This window comes from Dendropsophus ebraccatus, chromosome 4 (assembly GCF_027789765.1).
Source record: "Dendropsophus ebraccatus isolate aDenEbr1 chromosome 4, aDenEbr1.pat, whole genome shotgun sequence".
NCBI classification, from domain to species: domain Eukaryota; kingdom Metazoa; phylum Chordata; class Amphibia; order Anura; family Hylidae; genus Dendropsophus; species Dendropsophus ebraccatus.
This window is the reverse complement of record NC_091457.1, coordinates 1,896,158-1,911,230: the sequence shown is the minus strand read 5'-3', so window position 1 is coordinate 1,911,230 and position 15,073 is coordinate 1,896,158. Positions and strand designations below refer to the sequence as shown.

Sequence of the window (15,073 nt, the reverse complement as noted above, 5' to 3'; positions counted from 1 at the left end):
TGCTGGGATCCTTCTATTGGCGGGGGAACCCTCCTAGAACCAGTCTTGCTGGGATCCTTCTATTGGCAGGGGAACCCTCCTAGAACCAGTCTTGCTGGGATCCTTCTATTGGCGGGGGAACCCTCCTAGAACCAGTCTTGCTGGGATCCTTCTATTTGCGGGGGAACCCTCCTAGAACCAGTCTTGCTGGGATCCTTCTATTGGCAGGGGAACCCTCCTAGAACCAGTCTTGCTGGGATCCTTCTATTGGCGGGGGAACCCTCCTAGAACCAGTCTTGCTGGGATCCTTCTATTTGCGGGGGAACCCTCCTAGAACCAGTCTTGCTGGGATCCTTCTAATGGCGGGGAAACCTTCCTAGAACCAGTCTTGCTGGGATCCTTCTATTGGCAGGGGAACCCTCCTAGAACCAGTCTTGCTGGGATCCTTCTATTGGCGGGGGAACCCTCCTAGAACCAGTCTTGCTGGGATCCTTCTATTGGCAGGGGAACCCTCCTAGAACCAGTCTTGCTGGGATCCTTCTATTGGCAGGGGAACCCTCCTAGAACCAGTCTTGCTGGGATCCTTCTATTTGCGGGGGAACCCTCCTAGAACCAGTCTTGCTGGGATCCTTCTATTGGCGGGGGAAACCTCCTAGAACCAGTCTTGCTGGGATCCTCCTATTGGCGGGGAAACCCTCCTAGAACCAGTCTTGCTGGGTTCCTTCTATTGGCGGGGGAACCCTCCTAGAACCAGTCTTGCTTCACTCCAGTTGCCCAAGCATTGGGGTGGGCGGACACTTGTATCCTTATTTTCTGGCCTCTTTATTGTTCAGTTGCTGTACGGTAATGGACAGCGTCACCTTCATCTCCATCACTTTGCAGTTGCCCTAGCTGGTTCTTCGTGGGCTCCCATGACGGCTGGGTGATGGCCTCATACGATTCATGGTTGCCATGATTCCGACCTCTGTCTCCATATCTGTGGCCACACGACTCTATTCACCACTCACATCTCTGGTTACAACAAGGTCTATTCTCTATACATACAGCTTATGTACCTGTTGGTAACGGTCTTGTTTTTGCCGAAACGTCCGGCTATAAAATGGCATAATAATATACTACACACATCCTCTGCGCGCTGCAATACCCAGGCTGATAACACTCTAAATGTAAAAATAAAACCCAAAAAATGATGGCAACCTTATGTGTGCAGCTGATATTTCTTCTTCTATGTACGCAGTGACCCCACCAGCAGAATAGGGAGTGCAGCTCTGGAGTATAATACATGATGTAACTCAGGATCAGTAATGTAATGTATGTACACAGTGACCCCACCAGTAGAATAGTGAGTGCAGCTCTGGAGTATAATACAGGAGGTAACTTAGGATCAGTAATGTAATGTATGTACACAGTGACCCCACCAGCAGAATAGTGAGTGCAGCTCTGGAGTATAATACAGGAGGTAACTTAGGATCAGTAATGTAATGTATGTACACAGTGACCCCACCAGCAGAATAGGGAGTGCAGCTCTGGAGTATAATACATGATGTAACTCAGGATCAGTAATGTAATGTATGTACACAGTGACCCCACCAGTAGAATAGTGAGTGCAGCTCTGGAGTATAATACAGGAGGTAACTTAGGATCAGTAATGTAATGTATGTACACAGTGACCCCACCAGCAGAATAGTGAGTGCAGCTCTGGAGTATAATACAGGAGGTAACTTAGGATCAGTAATGTAATGTATGTACACAGTGACCCCACCAGCATGAATAGTGAGTGCAGCTCTGGATCTGATGTTCTACCATCACGCTCAGCGGGTGATTTGGGGGGGGGGGGGGGGGTCTGTCTTCTTACCCTGCACATATAAGAGCGCAGCCCCCTGACCTCGGTCCCTGCACATATAAGAACGCAGCCCCCTGACCTCACTCCCTGCACATATAAGAGCGCAGCCCCCTGACCTTACTCCCTGCACATATAAGAACGCAGCCCCCTGACCTCGGTCCCTGCGATCAGACACACGAGCCCTTCCTACAGGCGGAGAAGGTTTTGTCGCCATCGGTTTAGGGGAACATACTTACAGAGACATAAATAATAGAGAACAGGTGCATTGTGGAGACAAGGGGCGATGGTGTGTGCGCGGCAGAGTGCAGCTGGAGCGCGGCACTATAAATACCCGCCCTCTATGTGCTTTATCACACGCATTCTCTCGGATTTCAGGTGTAACTTACAGGCTGAGACGATCGTCCCAAAACAGCACAGTCCGTGTTATTGTCGATAGCTTTCACTATGACAAGACTGCGCTGTAAATAGCGCTCGCCGTGTCCAGCGTCATGTGCGTCCTTCCTGCCCGGAGTCAACTTACAGTCACTCGGCAATAACAATGAATCACTTACATCAGCTGACCGGGGTTGTGTCAGGTAAACCAAGCTGCCCAGCGCTCGCCGAAGGAAGCCAGCAGCTGCGAGCCACGGAGTATCAGGGTAGGTGGTGAGGAGCTCCGGACCACCCCCAGGAGCTCGACCTCACATTCGGATGCTTTCACTAGAACATTAAAAAGGGTAATCTAAAAAATCTCCAGTCCTCCAGTACTTATCAGCTGCTGTATGTCCTGCAGGAAGTGGTGTATTCTCTCCAGTCTGACACAGTGCTCTCTGCTGCCACCTCTGTCCATGTCAGGAACTGTCCAGAGCAGGAGAGGTTTTCTATGGGGATTTGCTGCTGCTCTGGACAGTTCCTGACATGGACAGAGGTGGCAGCAGAGAGCACTGTGTCATACTGGAGAGAATACACCACTTCCTGCAGGACATACAGCAGTTGATAAGTATTGGAAGACTGGAGATATATTTCACAGAAGTAAATATACTCTGGCACTTTCTGACAATTTTTTTTGTGAACTACCCCTTAAAAAGCTCAGAATGCTACACGAGGAAGTGTGTGCGGGATTTCTGCCATGTGATCTGACGATATGAGGAGAACACGTGACATCGAATTTACCAATCTAAAGGGATTACAATACAGGCCTAAATAGGATGTGCTCACAAACACTGAAACACTCTGTGCTGCTGAGCAGCTCCTACCGATCTCTGACTCTAATGCCTTTCTCACAAGGGCGGCATACTCCTGTCCTGAAATACTCTGCGCTGCAGGTCGGAGTCCGCAGCCTATCACGCTATAATCACAGTCTCTACAATAATCTGCCCCCTCCCCCCCTTCTCGGTCCAAAGGATAAGGTGATAGGCGACATATAGGAGTGCGGGATGATGGGAGTATATGCAGAAACCAGACCCCCGGACCCCCATTACACATGACCAGTATACAGTCCTTCCATCTCTCCCCACTCATCCCCTTACGCCTCTGGCTGGCATCACCAATGTGTTTATTGCAGGGTTTTTTTTTATTTGATACTTTTGTACATTGTTATTGGAGCAGCCATTTTTGCAGCAGTTAGTGACACACTTTACAGCACTTCCCACGGACATAGATAACAAGGTCCTGTCGCACTGACACGAATGGGATAAGTTATTCTGTGACCTTTGAAGAGGCCATTCCACACGGAGGAGGAGGCTGAGCTGTGAGCTTTATCTATTATCTACCTCTCCCAGTAATGCTGATCGCTTTCCAGCATCCTCCTCCTTACCACAAACAGAACTTTAGGCCTCAGCCTAGTTTTAGGCCTAGTGGTAATAGATTATAATACCTGGCGGGCAGGCTCCTCTCTCCCTATGTAATACCTGGCGGGCAGGCTCCTCTCTCCCTATGTAAGGCCTGGGGGGCAGGCTCCTCTCTCCCTATGTAATACCTGGCGGGCAGGCTCCTCTCTCCCTATGTAAGGCCTGGCGGGCAGGCTCCTCTCTCCCTATGTAAGGCCTGGCGGGAAGCCTCCTCTCTCCCTATGTAATACCTGGCGGGCAGGCTCCTCTCTCCCTATGTAATACCTGGCGGGCAGGCTCCTCTCTCCCTATGTAATACCTGGCGGCCAGGCTCCTCTCTCCCTATATAATACCTGGCGGCCAGGCTCCTCTCTCCCTATGTAATACCTGGCGGGCAGGCTCCTCTCTCCCTATGTAATACCTGGCGGGCAGGCTCCTCTCTCCCTATGTAATACCTGGCGGGCAGGCTCCTCTCTCCCTATGTAATACCTGGTGGGCAGGCTCCTCTCTCCCTATGTAATACCTGGCGGGAAGCCTCCTCTCTCCCTATGTAATCCCTGGCGGGCAGGGTCCTCTCTCCCTATGTAAGCCCTGGCGGGCCGGCTCCTCTCTCCCTATGTAATACCTGGCGGGCAGGCTCCTCTCTCCCTATGTAAGGCCTGGCGGGCAGGCTCCTCTCTCCCTATGTAAGGCCTGGCGGGCAGGCTCCTCTCTCCCTATGTAACCCCTGGCGGGCAGGCTCCTCTCTCCCTATGTAACCCCTGGCGGGCAGGCTCCTCTCTCCCTATGTAACCCCTGGCGGGCAGGCTCCTCTCTCCCTATGTAATACCTGGCGGGCAGGCTCCTCTCTCCCTATGTAATACCTGGCGGGCAGGCTCCTCTCTCCCTATGTAAGCCCTGGCAGGCAGGCTCCTCTCTCCCTATGTAATACCTGGTGGGCAGGCTCCTCTCTCCCTATGTAATACCTGGTGGGCAGGCTCCTCTCTCCCTATGTAATACCTGGCGGGCAGGCTCCTCTCTCCCTATGTAACCCCTGGCGGGCAGGCTCCTCTCTCCCTATGTAATACCTGGTGGGCAGGCTCCTCTCTCCCTATGTAATACCTGGTGGGCAGGCTCCTCTCTCCCTATGTAATACCTGGCGGGCAGGCTCCTCTCTCCCTATGTAACCCCTGGCGGGCAGGCTCCTCTCTCCCTATGTAATACCTGGCGGGCAGGCTCCTCTCTCCCTATGTAATACCTGGCGGGCAGGCTCCTCTCTCCCTATGTAATACCTGGCGGGCAGGTCAACAATCAGCCATTTTCTGATTACGCCGTCCCTTTAAGGTTTCTCTAGTCCTTATACCCAGACATGGACCCGAAGTAAAAGCCTTCATATTACACCAGGCGAAGTACGGTTAGCATTGGGTGCTGAGACTCCCACCTACAATAGTCTCGGCTGTAGACCCCCAATATGTATATGTGGCCCCAGTATATAACCTTCGGCTTGTCAGCAATTCAATCTCACGTACGCAGTACAGTATCGGAAACATTATAGACGTCAGCCCATCATCATCACATACAGGTTAAAGATCTGGTACTTACAGAAAGTCAAGGAAACCGCTGCCGCGCCACAAGTCACTGACGGACGGCCTGAGAATTCATGAAACTGATCTGCGGAGAGAAGAAAGAGCAATGAGACACACAGGCGGTCAACAACATGGAGAAGGTTGTGCATGTCAACAATATGGCGTCTCCCATCCCTCGGTACAATATATAATATGGCGTCCATCATCAATATAGCGTCTCCCATCCCTCAGTACAACATATAATATGGCGTCCATCATCAATATGGCGTCTCCCATCCCTTAGTACAATATATAATGTGGCGTCCATCATCAATATAGCGTCTCCCATCCCTTAGTACAATATATAATATGGCGTCCATCATCAATATAGCGTCTCCCATCCCTTAGTACAATATATAATGTGGCGTCTCCCATACCTTAGTACAATATATAATGTGGCGTCCATGATCAATATGGCGTCTCCCATCCCTCGGTACAATATATAATATGGCGTCCATCATCAATATAGCGTCTCCCATACCTTAGTACAATATATAATGTGGCGTCTCCCATACCTTAGTACAATATATAATGTGGCGTCCATCATCAATATGGCGTCTCCCATCCCTCAGTACAACATATAATATGGCGTCCATCATCAATATGGCGTCTCCCATCCCTTAGTACAATATATAATGTGGCGTCCATCATCAATATGGCGTCTCCCATCCCTTAGTACAATATATATTGTGGCGTCCATTATCAATATGGCGTCTCCCATACCTTAGTACAATATATAATGTGGCGTCTCCTATCCCTTAGTACAATATATAATATGGCGTCCATAATCAATATGGCGTCTCCAATACCTTAGTACAATATATAATGTGGCGTCCATCATCAATATGGCGTCTCCCATCCCTTAGTACAATATATAATGTGGCGTCCATCATCAATATGGCGTCTCCCATCCCTTAGTACAATATATAATGTGGCGTCCATCATCAATATGGCGTCTCCCATCCCTTAGTACAATATATAATGTGGCGTCCATCATCAATATGGCGTCTCCCATCCCTTAGTACAATATATAATGTGGCGTCCATCATCAATATGGCGTCTCCCATCCCTTAGTACAATATATAACGTGGCGTCTCCTATCCCTTAGTACAATATGTGATATGGATATGGCTACACTACGCTGTGACCCCACACAGATGCAGCAAGTTGCACCAGACACAACCGGTGACTATGTTGGTAAAATACAGCGATGTCCTCTTGTAGCGAGGAGCTAGGTAGTTTATTTTTATTGTTTGCTCTAAACACGAGCATTTACCGAACAAAGGACAAAGGAGCGTTGTTAGTGGGAGACTGAGCTTCATTCAGCTGCGGCTACATGGGTTTGGGTGAAGTCTGAAAACCTCTTTATTACTGCCCCAAATAAGCAGACGTCCTCCCCGAGGCCAGAAACATTAGGACCTCTTACAGTATGAGGCCGTCCAATTACATGAAGCAGTGAAAGTATGCGGAATCACACTGAATGATTAGTGACCGTATGCGGAATCACACTGAACGCTTAGTGACCGTATGCGGAATCACACTGAACGATTAGTGACCATATGCGGAATCACACTGAACGCTTAGTGACCGTATGCGGAATCACACTGAACGATTAGTGACCGTATGCGGAATCACACTGAATGATTAGTGACCGTATGCGGAATCACACTGAACGCTTAGTGACCGTATGCGGAATCACACTGAACAGTTAGTGACCGTATGCGGAATCACACTGAACGCTTAGTGACCGTATGCGGAATCACACTGAACGCTTAGTGACCGTATGCGGAATCACACTGAACGATTAGTGACCGTATGCGGAATCACACTGAATGATTAGTGACCGTATGCGGAATCACACTGAACAGTTAGTGACCGTATGCGGAATCACACTGAATGATTAGTGACCGTATGCGGAATCACACTGAACAGTTAGTGACCGTATGCGGAATCACACTGAACGGTTAGTGACCGTAGGCGGAATCACACTGAACGGTTAGTGACCATATGCGGAATCACACTGAACGGTTAGTGACCATATGCGGAATCACACTGAACGGTTAGTGACCATATGAGGAATCACACTGAACGGTTAGTGACCGTATGCGGAATCACACTGAACAGTTAGTGACCGTATGCGGAATCACACTGAACGATTAGTGACCGTAGGCGGAATCACACTGAACGGTTAGTGACCGTATGCGGAATCACACTGAACGATTAGTGACCATATGCGGAATCACACTGAACGGTTAGTGACCATATGCGGAATCACACTGAACGATTAGTGACCATATGCGGAATCACACTGAACGATTAGTGACCGCAGGCGGAATCACATTGGTGAACGATTAGTGACCGTATGCGGAATCACACTGAACGATTAGTGACTGTATGCGGAATCACATTAGTGAACGATTAGAAATGATTTTAAGTTCAACTCAAAAGATGAGATCAACGACATGAACGATTTTTCGATCATTGCCGGCATTCACATGAAACGATGGTTTAAATTTGAAATATATAACGATTTTTCGCACAATAATTGTCCGGTGTTGCCTCTCAGGACACACTGGTGGGCACCCAGCTTTCCCAGTAACGGATAGGAATTGGTGTCTTACTTACTGGGGGGTATGTGTGAGCAGTCAGTGGTGGTGTGACGCTAATCCACGAATATATCCACATCTGCAGCACACGTCGTGTGAAAGACCGCTGGTGTAATCTATGTTCCATCCTCGTCCACGGCATCTCCACAACTACAGGCGGATGTGCGGACATCAATGCTTCACGCCCTACAGACCCCCTGGACATACGCTGTGTGTACATGGCAGCGGCTTCCCTCCCTACAGACCGCGAGGACATACGCTGTGTGTACATGGCAGCGGCTTCCCTCCCTACAGACCGCGAGGACATACGCTGTGTGTACATGGCAGCGGATTCCCTCCCTACAGACCGCGAGGACATACGCTGTGTGTACATGGCAGCGGATTCCCTCCCTACAGACCGCGAGGACATACGCTGTGTGTACATGGCAGCGGATTCCCTCCCTACAGACCGCGAGGACATACGCTGTGTGTACATGGCAGCGGCTTCCCTCCCTACAGACCGCGAGGACATACGCTGTGTGTACATGGCAGCGGCTTCCCTCCCTACAGACCCGCGGGACATGTACTGTGTATACATGGCAGCGACTTACCTCCCTACAGACCCGCAGGACATGTGCTGTGTGTACATGGCAGCAGCTTACCTCCCTACAGACCCCCGGGACATACGCTGTGTGTACATGGCAGCGGCTTTCCTCCCTACAGACCCGCGGGACATGTGCTGTGTGTACATGGCAGCGGCTTACCTCCCTACAGACCCCCAGGACATACGCTGTGTGTACATGGCAGCGGCTTTCCTCCCTACAGACCCGCGGGACATGTGCTGTGTGTACATGGCAGCGGCTTACCTCCCTACAGACCCCCGGGACATACGCTGTGTGTACATGGCAGCGGCTTTCCTCCCTACAGACCGCCAGGACATACGCTGTGTGTACATGGCAGCGGCTTAGGTTGATGCATGAAGGGTTAAAAGAATGATTAGAGTTTTCTGATTAAACACAATGTAATATGAGGAGCGGCAGACAATAGCGGGAGTGAGGAGGACGGCCCCGATCACATAGTTATAGCATCACGTGGCTCCTATCCCTCTGGTGAGATCCTGGAATCACATCAAAGAGCCGGAGAGACACGGCCAGGATTACATCTAGGGCCGGCCATGTCACTACACGTACGGGGCTCCCTCACCGCCGCCGCCATGTGTCACCACATCTGTGTCAGCCGCCAGCACTCAGCGTTAGGACAGGGCAGATTAATAAGTGGTAACAAATAGGTATCCTCATATAGGGGGTCACAGCGGGCCCCCCATATCCACATCCAGAGAGGGGCACACTCATCTCTTCAGGACAGTCAGGTGGGGGGATACAGGAGGATACAGCCCCCCCATAGGATTGTCTGATATCAGGTGGAGGGGGATACAGGAGGATACAGCCCCCATAGGATTGTCTGATATCAGGTGGAGGGGGATACAGGAGGATACAGGGGGATACAGCCCCCCATAGGATTGTCTGATATCAGGTGGAGGGGGATACAGGAGGATACAGCCCCCATAGGATTGTCTGACATCAGGTGGAGGGGGATACAGAAGGATACAGCCCCCATAGGATTGTCTGATATCAGGTGGAGGGGGATACAGGAGGATACAGGGGGATACAGCCCCCCATAGGATTGTCTGATATCAGGTGGAGGGGGATACAGGAGGATACAGCCCCCATAGGATTGTCTGACATCAGGTGGAGGGGGATACAGAAGGATATAGCCCCAATAGGATTGTCTGACATCAGGTGGAGGGGGATACAGGAGGATACAGCCCCCATAGGATTGTCTGATATCAGGTGGAGGGGGATACAGGAGGATACAGGAGGATACAGCCCCCATAGGATTGTCTGATATCAGGTGGAGGGGGATACAGGAGGATACAGGGGGATACAGCCCCCCATAGGATTGTCTGATATCAGGTGGAGGGGGATACAGGAGGATACAGCCCCCATAGGATTGTCTGACATCAGGTGGAGGGGGATACAGGCAGGAGGATACAGCCCCCATAGGATTGTCTGATATCAGGTGGAGGGGGATACAGGAGGATACAGCCCCCATAGGATTGTCTGACATCAGGTGGAGGGGGATACAGAAGGATACAGCCCCCATAGGATTGTCTGACATCAGGTGGAGGGGGATACAGGCAGGAGGATACAGCCCCCCATAGGGTTGTCCTGGATAAGTGGTCGTCTCTCTCCTCTATCCCGGCTCCTATCAGGCTTCAGCTTCAGACCCCCCACTCCCCCCTCCTGTACAGATAGAAGGATGCTGCCATTTTGCCTTTCAGGTGGCTGCGTCTGGTGAATGCCGCAATTCGGCGGCTGTCTGGCACTGGACGAGGCGTTTATAAGTCGGTAATGGATCTTTGCTGCAGGAGGCGAGGAGGTGTGAGGAGATGTGTCCTGGTGACATCACACGCGGGTGACACACATCGTCCGGCAGAAATAACATTCCCTCCGGCCACGGTCGCACATCAGACACAACCTTACAAATCCGACACGAGCGAGCGGTCACAAAAGACGCAAGACACCACCAAGGAGCTCTCAGATCAGGAGAACAGGGATTACTGCTCCGGAGAACATAATGAGGCAATCCACATTCACCTGATTATTACATCAAACTTGACGGCTGCTTCGCACAGCTCCAAAGGACGCAAGACGCCCACCACTACCACCATCTCCAAAGAACCGCAATCTTATACGGAGGAAGACGGAACCCCGATCTTATACGGCAATGTGCTGCGGAGATGATGGGAGGCAATGTGCTGCATAGATGATGGGAGGCGATGTGCTGCGGAGATGATGGGGTTACCACTCTTGGCCTCCCGCGCTGATATCAATACAGATTTGACTGTCAAATGCTCCAGAGAAGGACATAGGAAAATGGGATCAATCTCCGCATCGTGATTTAGTTTTGATTAACAAATCAATTTCTATAAACTCATAAGAACCAGCGGAGAGTAAACCCATCTGTTTGTTTAACATTCTTATGATGTCACTACCAACGGAGAGCTTCGATGATGTCACAACCACTTGTCTGTAAACGGCGAGCTACGATGATGGCACTACCACTGCTACTCATCTGTGAGCGGGGAGCTACGATGATGGCACTACCACTGCTACTCATCTGTGAGTGGAGAGCTACGATGATGTCACTACCACTGCTACTCATCTGTGAAAGGAGAGCTACGATGATGTCACTACCACTCGTCTGTGAGCCAAGAGCTACGATGATGTCACTACCACTCATCTGTGAGCAGAGAGCTACGATGATGTCACTACCACTCATCTGTGAGCCAAGAGCTACGATGATGTCACTACCACTCATCTGTGAGCCGAGAGCTACGATGATGTCACTACCACTCGTCTGTGAGCTGAAAGCTACAATGATGTCACTACCACTCGTCTGTGAGCAGAGAGCTACGATGATGTCACTACCCCTAGCCTGTGAGCAGAGAGAGCTACGATGATGTCACTACCACTCGTCTGTGAGCTGAGAGCTACGATGATGTCACTACCACTCGTCTGTGAGCCGAGAGCTACGATGATGTCACTACCACTCGTCTGTGAGCGGACAGCTACGATGAGGTCACTACCACTCGTCTGTGAGCGGAGAGATCCGATGAGGTCACTACCACTCGTCTGTGAGCGGAGAGATCCGATGAGGTCACTACCACTCGTCTGTGAGCGGAGAGATCCGATGAGGTCACTAACACTCGTCTGTGAGCGGAGAGATCCGATGAGGTCACTACCACTCGTCTGTGAGCGGAGAGATCCGATGAGGTCACTACCACTTGTCTGTGAGCGGAGAGATCCGATGATGTCACTACCACTCGTCTGTGAGCAGAGAGAGCTACGATGATGTCACTGCCACTCGTCTGTGAACTGAGAGCTACGATGATGTCACTACCAGCTGCTAGGTCATGGAGGGACGTGTGGCCCCTGGTGTGATCATTGCTCCCTCTTTTCCCTTCATGAATTATGATTCACTTTCTATACAAATACTGTGAGTGTCCATGTGAAAGAGAACAGAGAATCACCCGTCTTTTTGAACACGAGACCTAAGTCAACAGTGCAAAATTAGGACACAAAACTGTGGTACACAGCAGAAGTAGTGCATACCTCAATGACATCTCAACGACACCACAACCAGCAATGGCAGAAGGCATGAGGTCTGATGGGTCACATGGGAAGACGACAAGCCGGCAGGGCACTGTGATTGGCACTATTCTGCTGGAGACCTTGTGTTACTCACCTTGCCTGGGTCCAGCACTGATGGTTGTCTCACTGCCCCACTCCTGCTTCCATCCTTCAATGAGGCCATACTGGCTCAGGCCGCAGATCTCCTGCTCTGGATGCACAGCAACATCGGGTTGCTAAAGCAACTGCCATCCAAAAAGTGTCCGACATCCCCCATTCATTGTTCCACAGTCCTGTCTTGTCTCTTGCTCTCTAAGCTCCTGATTAGAGTCCAGACTGACCCTAAACATGATCTCCACCTTATTCCTGAATATTGCCTCTGCCTTGCCCCTTGCAGTGTTCATTTTAGTGTTCTTCCACTCCTGACTCCTACCCTGACTATGCTACCATCTCTCCACCTCCGGCTTATGGCGTACTTTACTGCACTACTACCATTCCAGCCTTACCGTCGCTATACGTCACTATTCTGGGGACTGTGACCTGGCATTCTTCTTGCAGCAAAGTCTATCCCTCCCTGCTGGGTTAAGGGTGAAGACCGGAGGATCCCTCAGACTATGCCCCCTAGCCTAGTAAACACTAAATAGATTACGGCTTTGAGAATATCTCAATATCTCCGGTACGTGATTGTAACAGTATCAACAAGCCATGGATTCCATCAGGGCTGCATCTGCTTCCATGCCTTTGGACGGTTATGAACTTGCCAATGGCCCAGGATGACTCTTGCCAGCAAAAGATTACACAGGCTTTCTGGGGAATCTGCAGTCATCTCCATGGCCCGCCGTCACTTGCCTCTGCTTCTCTGTTGCTCCTGTGATCCTGCAGACGTCTTCTGGTTCCAAAGCCTCATCTTTCAGCAACTCCATGGTAAGATCGAGATCCAGCGTTTCCTCAGGAGATCATCAGCCTGTCTCCTATACATATGAACCGTGTCCAAATTTTCTCTGATCACACTAAGGTGGCGTATGTAGTTTCTTCCATCTCAAGACAAGCAGACGCTATGATGGGCAAAAGGAACGACTGCGCTGCTATACATCCAAGAAACTCCAAGTGGGAAGAGGAACTAAGATCTGACAAGCGGTTTGTTCCCATCACCGCAAGCATCAGGTCTCTTTACTATTCTTGTATTGCTTTTCTAGAATCTTGCAGCTTTAGAGAAACTTATTGGGCCACATGTATCATCCGGCGAATGGATGATTTTCGGCGGAAAGTGCCGATTTGCGTCTTTTTTTAAGCAAAAATGGCGGATTTGCGAATAAAATATTCGCAAATCGTCACTTTCCGCCGAGTACGCCAGGGGGCGGAATGGGGGCGGAAAAGGGGCGGAGAGTGGGCGGAACGGAGGGCGCGGACTCAGAGTCCGCGCGATTTATCATCCGTTCCGCCAAAATGTACGCCGAAAACCTACTCCAGTCCTCAGCTGGCGTAGGTTTTCGGCGGTGCGCGACGGCGCGCACTGGATTTATGTAGAGGCAGTCCGCCTCTACATAAATCTCCGTAGCGCCGGAGCTGCGGGGGCATTTTTACGTCCGGCGTAAAAAACGCCGGACTTAATAAATGCCTCCCATTGACTTCTCCCTTGCCAAGGAACTCGATTTCTATGGGATCCAAACATATAGCTCCTGTTCATTTCACAGTGGGGGGGGTCACACTGAAGAGACTTGGGTCCTGGGTTACCCTGGCTTAGATGACAATCCCCATCTATTGTACCGACATCCCACCAAGTCACCCATTGGGGTCTGTCTAGTTTTCACCTCTTCCTCTCTGACCTTGCTCACATTCATAGCCTGCTAACCTGTGCACTTACATCTCCAGTCCAGCTTCCATCTAATAACCAAAAAGTGGCAGAAGGAGGACTCCCCGCAGTATTAAGCAGGGGGTCTTAATGTTCTGGCTGAACGGGGTATGTTATCCCTACAGGGCTCCATGCTGATCTTTTCCAGGATGTTCGCAGTAAGGCAGAGCTCTTCCCGCCTGTTATTCTCTGTAGATTAACTGTGGTGACATCTTCATAAATTGTGCTTTATCCTCCATCAGATAACGTCCGCAGATCGGCCTGCCCCGGCCGGCCGCAGTACAAGATATTTTCTACATCTGCTACGGTAATAGACAAATGAGGTTTTCTCCTGGCGGGTGCTGACACGCTGCGATACTCCAGATCACTCGCACATACGGTTAGTATTATGGTTTGTGAAAGCACAACAGGTGGGTCACATAAAAGGTCACAGAAGTTTTGTTCGCGAGGCCAAACACACGGTTCTCATTATCCTTAATAAAAACAGAAGCAGTTAATAAAAATCTATCATTGCGGTGCAGGGCTGCTGCGGGCCTTGGAGCGGCCACGCCGGTGTGTTGGACATGCGCTCGCAGTAAGTTTGTCGAATCAAATAACACTCACTTGAATTTACTAGTCTGGGGCCTGTGTTCTGGAACATAAAGGCCTCTATGTAGGCAGCAGGCAGACTGCGGGGTGTTTTTTATTTTATTTTTTTTACTTTTAGAGGGGTGTTAAAATCTGCAGCTGAAGATTTGTGCAATTGACATCAGCATCTCTTACTTTGGTTTGGGGTGAGAGAATGATGTGACGGGTTTTGTCAAGCAATATGAGGTGTCAATTGATACATATGTGGTGTAATTACACTCAAGCTTCTCCTCATTCTCTTCACTACAATGTAAGAACACAATGTGGCGGCTGATGGCGGGACATGCGCATTACTTTACCCACAGACAAAGATCCTACAGAAGCTCAAGGGTGTGCCCCGAACCCCAAGATCAGGGGACCAGTCCTCTCCTGTGACTGCTGCCTGTCCCAACCCAACTCCCATGCATGTTAGCAGGAAGATGGGAAAGTCGGGACTCAATGAGCTTGAGGGGGGTGGGGAGCTTGGATACTGGGGTTTCGGTGATATTCAATGTAATTGTCAGGCATAAAACCAGTAAGCAGAGGCGGCACAGCAGCACAGGATGCCAGCAGAGAGGTGTGACCTATATCAACCCCCATTTT

The 15,073-nt window shown here is 50.3% G+C and overlaps 1 protein-coding gene across 8 annotated transcripts in view; it reads right to left on the bottom strand.

Annotated features, from left to right (window-relative positions):
• Positions 1-15,073, bottom strand: part of SOX6 (SRY-box transcription factor 6) — a 425,495-nt gene that overhangs the window by 376,663 nt on the left and 33,759 nt on the right. For all 8 annotated transcript variants that reach the window (XM_069964997.1, XM_069964998.1, XM_069964999.1 and 5 more), the window contains exon 2: positions 5,212-5,280. The gene's annotated coding sequence lies outside the window, so the exon portion shown is untranslated. The remainder of the gene's footprint in view (positions 1-5,211; positions 5,281-15,073) is intronic.